The 7,316-nt window shown below is 45.3% G+C and overlaps 1 long non-coding RNA gene across 1 annotated transcript in view; it reads left to right on the forward strand.

Annotated features, from left to right (window-relative positions):
* The first annotated feature begins 5,767 nt into the window (after positions 1 to 5,767).
* Positions 5,768 to 7,316, forward strand: part of LOC119088070 — a 4,842-nt gene continuing 3,293 nt past the window's right edge. The window contains exons 1-2 of the long non-coding RNA XR_005091654.1: positions 5,768 to 5,928; positions 7,301 to 7,304. This is a non-coding gene — a long non-coding RNA (uncharacterized LOC119088070). The remainder of the gene's footprint in view (positions 5,929 to 7,300; positions 7,305 to 7,316) is intronic.

Consider the following 7,316-nt stretch of genomic DNA (forward strand, 5'->3'; position numbering starts at 1 on the left):
ACAGTAGGTGATGGGTAAACTGAAGCAAACCTACCCCCATTTACTACACCTGGGAGGGCCAAGAAGGCACCTTCCAAGAACAACCCTAATTATGGAGGAACACAGATCACAAGACTTCTGTTTTGCTTTTTTGAAATTTTCTCACAAATTCTCAGATTTTTTTTTCCTTGCATAGCTTTATCCATGAATCGTGTTCTGACACCTCTTCCCAGGTGACCACAGTCTGTGTCAGGTTGGCAAGAAACTAACTAGCACAATATACATTCACCATTCGTCCTGAATCGTACATTTGTATCCTCTGTAAAGAATATATAGCACGTCCAATAGCAACTACATTAAAAGTTAAATTGCACTGGGTAAAGCTGCAAGCCTTTAATCTCAGTACTTGGGAGGTTGAAGCAGGCAGATCTGTGTGAGTTTCAGGCCAGCCTGGTCTACAGAGAGAGTTCCAGGACATCCAGGGCTGCACAGTGAAATCTTGTCTCAAAAAACAACAAGAAAAATGTTAGCTTGCAATGAAGATAACCATCTTGAGTAATTCTCAATCTCATTAAGAACTGAATTGCGCCGGGCGGTGGTGGTGCACACCTTTAATCCCAGCACTCGGGAGGCAGAGGCAGGTGGATCTCTATGAGTTCGAGTAGTTTGGGCTACAGAGTGGGTTCCAGGACAGGCACCAAAGCTACAAAAAGAAACCCTGTTTCACTCCCCCCCCCCCAAAAGAACCGAATAAAGGCACAAAAAAAGAAGTCACATATATTTTCTATTTTGGCTTCTTTCTTTCCTTTATTTTTTTTTTAAATTTTATTTTTTATCTTTTTTTTTTTTTCAAGTCAGGGTTTCTCTCTGTAGCCCTGGTTGTCCTGGAACTCACTGTGTAGACCAGGCTGGCCTTGGACTTGGAGAGCTACCTGCCTCACCTCCTGAGTACACCGTCACCGTTAGCTCTATTGTGGTTTCTTATGACAACCAGGCCTTACACTTTGTCAGTTGTATTTTTGCAAAAGACCTCCTAAGTGTCTGCAAACTATATCACATAAGAAGCCAAAATGACCTGTGCCAAACCTAGTTCACTTACATCTTACCTTAGTGAGATCTGGTAGCTCATGGTTATCTGAGGTATTTTAGAAGAGGCATCATCTTACCTTAGTGAGATCTGGTAGCTCATGGTTATCTGAGGTATTTTAGAAGAGGCAGGAAGACTATCATTCTCCTTTTTACAGTAGTCACCGTCCATAGGTTGATCTTAGAGGCGTTGAGAAAAATAACCACACCCAGCTTCTCTATTTATTTCCTTGTCCTTTCTACACTTCTTGCCTAGTCGCTTCTCTCTCTCTCTCTTTTATAAGATTTCTTCATTTATTTTTTAAATTTATTTATTTGTGTATTTTATGTATCAGAGTACTCTAATAGCATGTATGCCTGCATGACAGCCGAGGCCATCAGATCCTGTTATAGATAGTTGTCAGCCATCATGTGGTTGCTAGGAATCAAACTCAGGTCCTCAGGAAGAGCAGCCAGTGCTCTTAACCACTGAGCCATCTCTAGTCCAGAAGTTTTTTTTTTTTATTATCTTTAATTATATGTATTATGAATTATGTTCTTGGAGGCAGATCCCTCAGAACCAGAGTTACAGAAGTTTGTAAACTGCCAGATGTGGAAACTGAACTTGTCTGCTGGAAGAGCAGTACATTCTCTAAACCACTGTGCTGTGGGATGTTCTGTATGTCCTGTGGGAGCCCTTCTTGGGTTCTTTGTGGCGTTACCCAGCAGGTCCGCATAGAGGATGATTAGGACCATGGGCCTGAGTGCAGGTGTCTGAGATGGTCTGCACTTGGCTGTGCTGGGGGATGGTCTGTATGTCAAGTTGCTCTGATTGGTCAATAAATAAAACCTGATTGGTCGTGGCTAGGCAGGATGTATAGGCTGGACTAACAGAGAGGAGATAAAAAGAACAGGAAGGCAAGAGACACTGCAGCCGCCGCCATGACCAGCTGAAGATGCCGGTAAGCCACCAGCCACGTGGTAAGGTATAGATTTATGGAAATGGACTAATTTAAGCTATAAGCACAGTTAGCAAAAAGCCTGCCACGGCCATACAGTTTGTAAGCAATATAAGTCTCTGTGTTTACTTGGTTGGGTCTGAGCGGCTGTGGGACTGGCGGGTGACAAAGATTTGTCTTGACTGTGGGCAAGGCGGAAAACTCTAGCAACACCACTGAACCATAGCTCCAGCCCCACCCTCCAACTCTTACCAACACTGACTTGGTGAAGATGTAACTGGCACACTTTGCTGGGCATATTAGGAATTCTATAGTAGAGAAGAGGCACTGGAACATTTCCCACAGAAATTTTAGATCTCTCTGATTTGTCCTTTTCCTCCTGTTCCTTTCAAGGAATCATGTAGCTTCTAAGTTTCATTCATGTACTGTTGTTGGTTGGATTTTACTCTTTTTTTTCTCTTTTGGGGGGTGCCCACCACCCAGCTCCCAAATAAATACACAGAGGCTTATTCTTTCTTATGAATGCCAGGCCTTACCTTGGCTTATTTCTAGGCAGCTTTTCTTAACTTAAACTAACCCATCTACCCTTTGCCTCTGGGCTTTTACCTTTCTCTATTTCTATATATCTTTTCTTTCCTTCTGATTACATGTCTGGCTGTGTGGCTGTGTGGCCGGCCCCTTCTTTTCTTGTTCCTTGATCTTTTCACTTCCCAGATTTCTATTTATTCTCTCTGCCTGGCAGCCCTACCTATCCTTTCTCCTGCCTAGCTATTGGCCATTCAGCACTTTAATAAACCAATCAGATGTTTTAGACAGGCAAAGTAACATAGTTTCACAGAATTAGACAAATGCAACATAAAAGAATGCAACACATGTTTGCATTATTAAACAAATATTCCACAACATGCATATGTAACACATCTTCAACTAATATTCTAGAACAATGTAGTCTAGTTGTTTTAGGTACTTGGGTCAGGCCAAGACACCGAGCAGATAAAAAACCAGACCAAAAGAGAACTTGCCCTGTGGAAGGGGAAAACATGCCCATAGTAGAAGATAATTACAAAATGAAATAATTCAGGTGAAGCAGAAACTCATGTGGTGATCCGAATGATCTTCCCTGTATTAGTTACTTTTCTTGTTGCTATGGAGATACCTGACAACAAGTATCTTTCAGGAAGAAGGTTTTATTTCTGCTCACAATTTTAGGGAACACAATCCTCCATAGCCAGGAAGGCCTGGTGGCAAGAACCAGAGGCATCTGATCTCACTGAATTGTCAAGAAGGGAGAGTTGGGCTAGCCTATTAAATCCTAGGGGCGGACTTCAGTGACCCATCTTCCGGGAGAGCATTACCAGCCAGGGATTAAGTGTCAAACAAACACCAGTTTTCTTTTCCCGTTGCTGTGATTGTTAATCCCACGGATTGAGAATAAGCCTCCTACCACAGTGTAAAGCCAAATTTGAAGCAAGCTTTAATTAAATACTGGTCAAGTGGCAGGTTCATACCCCCTGTCCCAGGAAATGACCCAGAATCACAGTTTGTAATGGTTTAAGAAGGAAAATCCATAATTCATTGCACTTCCCATCAAGTCCACTCAGGGGCAAGCATACATCCTGACATACCTCCAGCCTGTGAACCTCCTGCCCACATGTGATCAAGCACATCCAATGCAGATGGATCAGATAAACTTGTTTAGGGGAATGAAAACATGTGGCTTGTTGTCTCCCATAAACAACAGCCTCCAGCGTTTCAGGAACTACCTGTCCTTGGGCAAGGGGCTTGCATATCAGAGGCATTTTTGTGTCATGGATCTCTGAGGTATAGTAATTAAAATGTAACTTTGGCTCTCAGATGATAAAAGGCTCTGACAAAGGGATTTAAGAGACAAAGAGATTGCAAGGAAGCCAGGGCACCAGCAGCATGCAGTAGCTGGTCGCATCATTGTCACATTCAGGGGGTGGTGAATGCACGGTGTGGCTCAGATTCCTTTCTCCACTTCTCAGTCCAGATTTTCATCAGTCGATGGTGTTACCCACAGTGGGTAAGTCTCCCTACTTCAATTAAGTCAGTCAAGATAATCACCCACAGATATGACCAGAGGCCAGTCTGCCAGGTGATCCGAGATTCTGTTAGGTTGAAAATTAACACTAACCAGCGTATCTCCAGTGCAAGTCTCTGGAAAGAAGGACTGAGATCTCTCCCTCTACTCAGCCACAGCCTTTCACCTCTGACTTTTATACCATGCAAATGACATATACATATTTGGTTAGATGTTTACAGTTATTACAGGTATAATAACTTTTTTAAAATTTAGATGATTTCTAAATGTTTCTAGATAATGGTAACACGAATTACATTAACTATGTATGTCTAAGTAAAATGCTTTTATAGATTATTTCACTGTATAGTTAGAGCAACCTTATGACTTAAGCCAGGAAGAGAGCTTTGTTGGGTCTTTCTGAATGTCTTAAGGAAGGTTACTAGATGAACAAGACGGGAAAAGCATGGACTGGAACTAGACCATTCCCCCAAGTCTATCGATCTTTATGTTCTACACAGTTCTATTAGGTGTAGAAGCCTTCCTCTGTGTTTCTATCTTCTTAGAGAAATATTCTATAGTTAAGTCCTATATCCTTAGGGTGCACATAGGTAGGTGCTTATAAGAGTGGGGCAGAGAATGTCACAAGAGAAAGCAAAAAGTCACACAAAGGTTGACTTTAGGAGAACCGGAGAATTTTAGTTTGATGTCCAAAATGCTCTATTTTCCATTTCCTGTCAGCCACTTGACACACAGTCTCTTGACAATGGGGACAAAAACAGTGCATGCTATCAATTCCTATATATAGTTTAAAGCTTTCGGATTAATATCTTAGAGGCCACATGTGACCTAAGTCTTCTATTGTAACAGGTCATCAGGAAACTCAGATTCGGCTATACCCATCCCACCAACTTGTGCGACCTTGAAGCAGTTCTCAGAGATTGCCTTTTTCTTCTTTATCCAGTGTAATCCAAAATTTCGTCTCACGGGGTTTTGTGAGAATACTTAACGCTAAGAGGGTACACCATGACCAACTTTAAGTTTCTTTTATTTCGTTTTGCAATGTTGAGACGGGCGTCCTGAGCTCTGAGCATCGCACACGCCAGACGCAAGCAGGGTCTGGCGCAGCAGTAGCAGAAGGAGCAGCAGCAGCAGGAGCAGCAGCAGCGGCAGCAGGAATAGCAGCAGCAGCAGCAGCAGAAGGAGCAGCGGCAGCGGCTGCAGCAGCAGGAGTAGCAGCAGCGGCAGCGGCAGCGGCAGTAGGAGCAGCGGCAGCAGGAGTAGCAGCAGCAGGCAGCAGGAACAGCAGCGGCAGCGGAGCAGCAGCGGCAGCGGCAGCAGCACAGCAGGAGCACACTCTAGGAGGTGGGAGAGAGGACGAACCCTTGGGTTTCAACCCGCCCAATCAACCTGACCGCAAGGCGGAGACTCTCACAGTTTAGGTCTCGCAGGCACTGGGGGTGGGGGTCTCCCCGAGAGAGCGCGCCGCGTGGCGTCATCACTGCGCGCCGCCCCGCGTTGCGTGCGCAGCTCCGCCCGAGCCTGAGAAGGCGGAGCTTCCTTCTGGTTAGGGCCGAGCGCGCTTTCCTCCTTCCCCTTCTGTGGCCGCCTTGGGTCTCAGGGAAGTGAGACGTCCAGAGTCTCTTTTCCCGGAGGAGGGCGTCTTCCTCGAGGGCTTCCGAGTGGAGACTCAGCCATGCCGAACTCGAGGCCCAGACCCGCCGCGGCGCCGCGGGTGGCTCAGGGGCGGCCGGCCGGGACCGGCTGGTGGCGCGGTCCTTGCAGAGCGCTGAGCACTGTCTGGGCGCCCAGGACTTCGGCACTGCCTATGCCCATTACCTCCTGGTGCTCAGCCTGGCGCCGGAGCTCAAAGACGACGTGAAGGTGAGGCCTTCCTTCCCGAGTGCCTGTCAAACCCTGCGATCTTAACAGTGACGACGGGGTGGTGTGTGTGTGTGTGTGTGTTTGTTGTGTGTGTGTGTGTGTGTGTTTTTTTTTTTTTTTTTTGTGTGTGTGTGGTGTGTGTGTGTGTGTGACAGAGACTGAGAGAAACTTCAAGCATCTGACTACTATGGGGGTCGATTCCCTGCAGGGCTCTCCTGCAGCCCATCTCAATACAGCCAGGTTTTTGTAACAAGTCAAAAGTCTTCTCACATCTGTTTCAGAATTTCTGCCTCACTTAAGGTTCCAAAGGCCCTTTAAATGCTAATAAGACTGGGTAGTCCTTTCTCTCTTCCAGTACCTAATTAGCCCTGCCTTGGAGGCTTTGCATTATCCTGTGTAGAAGGAATACTCTACGTCCTGGAGTTGGATAAATTGTGCAGTCCTAAGGGACTTTTGTTTGAGGATCCACCTTATGTGCAAGTTACCCTGTTGAACTACTGTACGTTTTCATGTATTAGAATCTCAATGTCAAAAAACAATGTAATTGCACATTCAGTTTAAGCTGCGGACGATCTTGCTTTGTTTAGCCCAGAGTGTCTCAACCTGACACTGTTGACATTTTGCACAAGCCAGTCCTGTGTCTTCCTTCATGTTTGGCAGCATGGTCTGGCCTCTGGATGTCAGTAGCATTAGGCTTTTGTAATTCACAGAAATTTAGGACCTGGTGGTTTACCGCAGAATATGATAGCCTTCTGGTAGTTTGCTCCTGTGTGTAGACAGCAGTAGAATCCACACAATTTTTCTTTGTGCAGTTCTAGCTGCTGCTTCCGTGAATGGACAAGATAAATAGTGGGTGTTGAAAGTACACATAAAATTTGGCTGTGAGTGTAGATCATTGGAGGAGTGCTTGTGTTGGATTCTTATCCAGGGAAGACATAAGCCATATCTGCTCTTCCTCCAACAACAAACTGAGGTCTCTGGGGGAACCAGTGAGTTCATTGGGCTTACTTACAGAGCATAGATGAGGGGTTACTTATTGAATGTGGGTGCTCCCCTCACAAAAGGCTACACTGGAAAGCCTTTACCCAGCAGGGATGATAGCCTTCTCATAGCTCATAGCTGGACTCCCTGCCACCTTCCACTGTCTTCCCTGGCTTATACACTCTGTACCAGAGGTTCTCAACCTGTGGGTTGTGGCCCCTTTGGGGTTCAAATGACCCTTTCACAGGGGTCACAGATCAGATATCTGCATATCAGATAATTTACATTATGATTCATAGCAATAGCAAAAGTAGTTATGAAGTAGCAACAACAATAACTGTATAGTTGGGGTCACCACATGAGGACCTGTATGAAAGGGGTGCAGCACTAGGAAAGTTTGGAACTGA

The sequence above is a fragment of the Peromyscus leucopus genome, chromosome 5 (assembly GCF_004664715.2).
Source record: "Peromyscus leucopus breed LL Stock chromosome 5, UCI_PerLeu_2.1, whole genome shotgun sequence".
Classification (NCBI taxonomy): Eukaryota; Metazoa; Chordata; class Mammalia; order Rodentia; family Cricetidae; genus Peromyscus; species Peromyscus leucopus.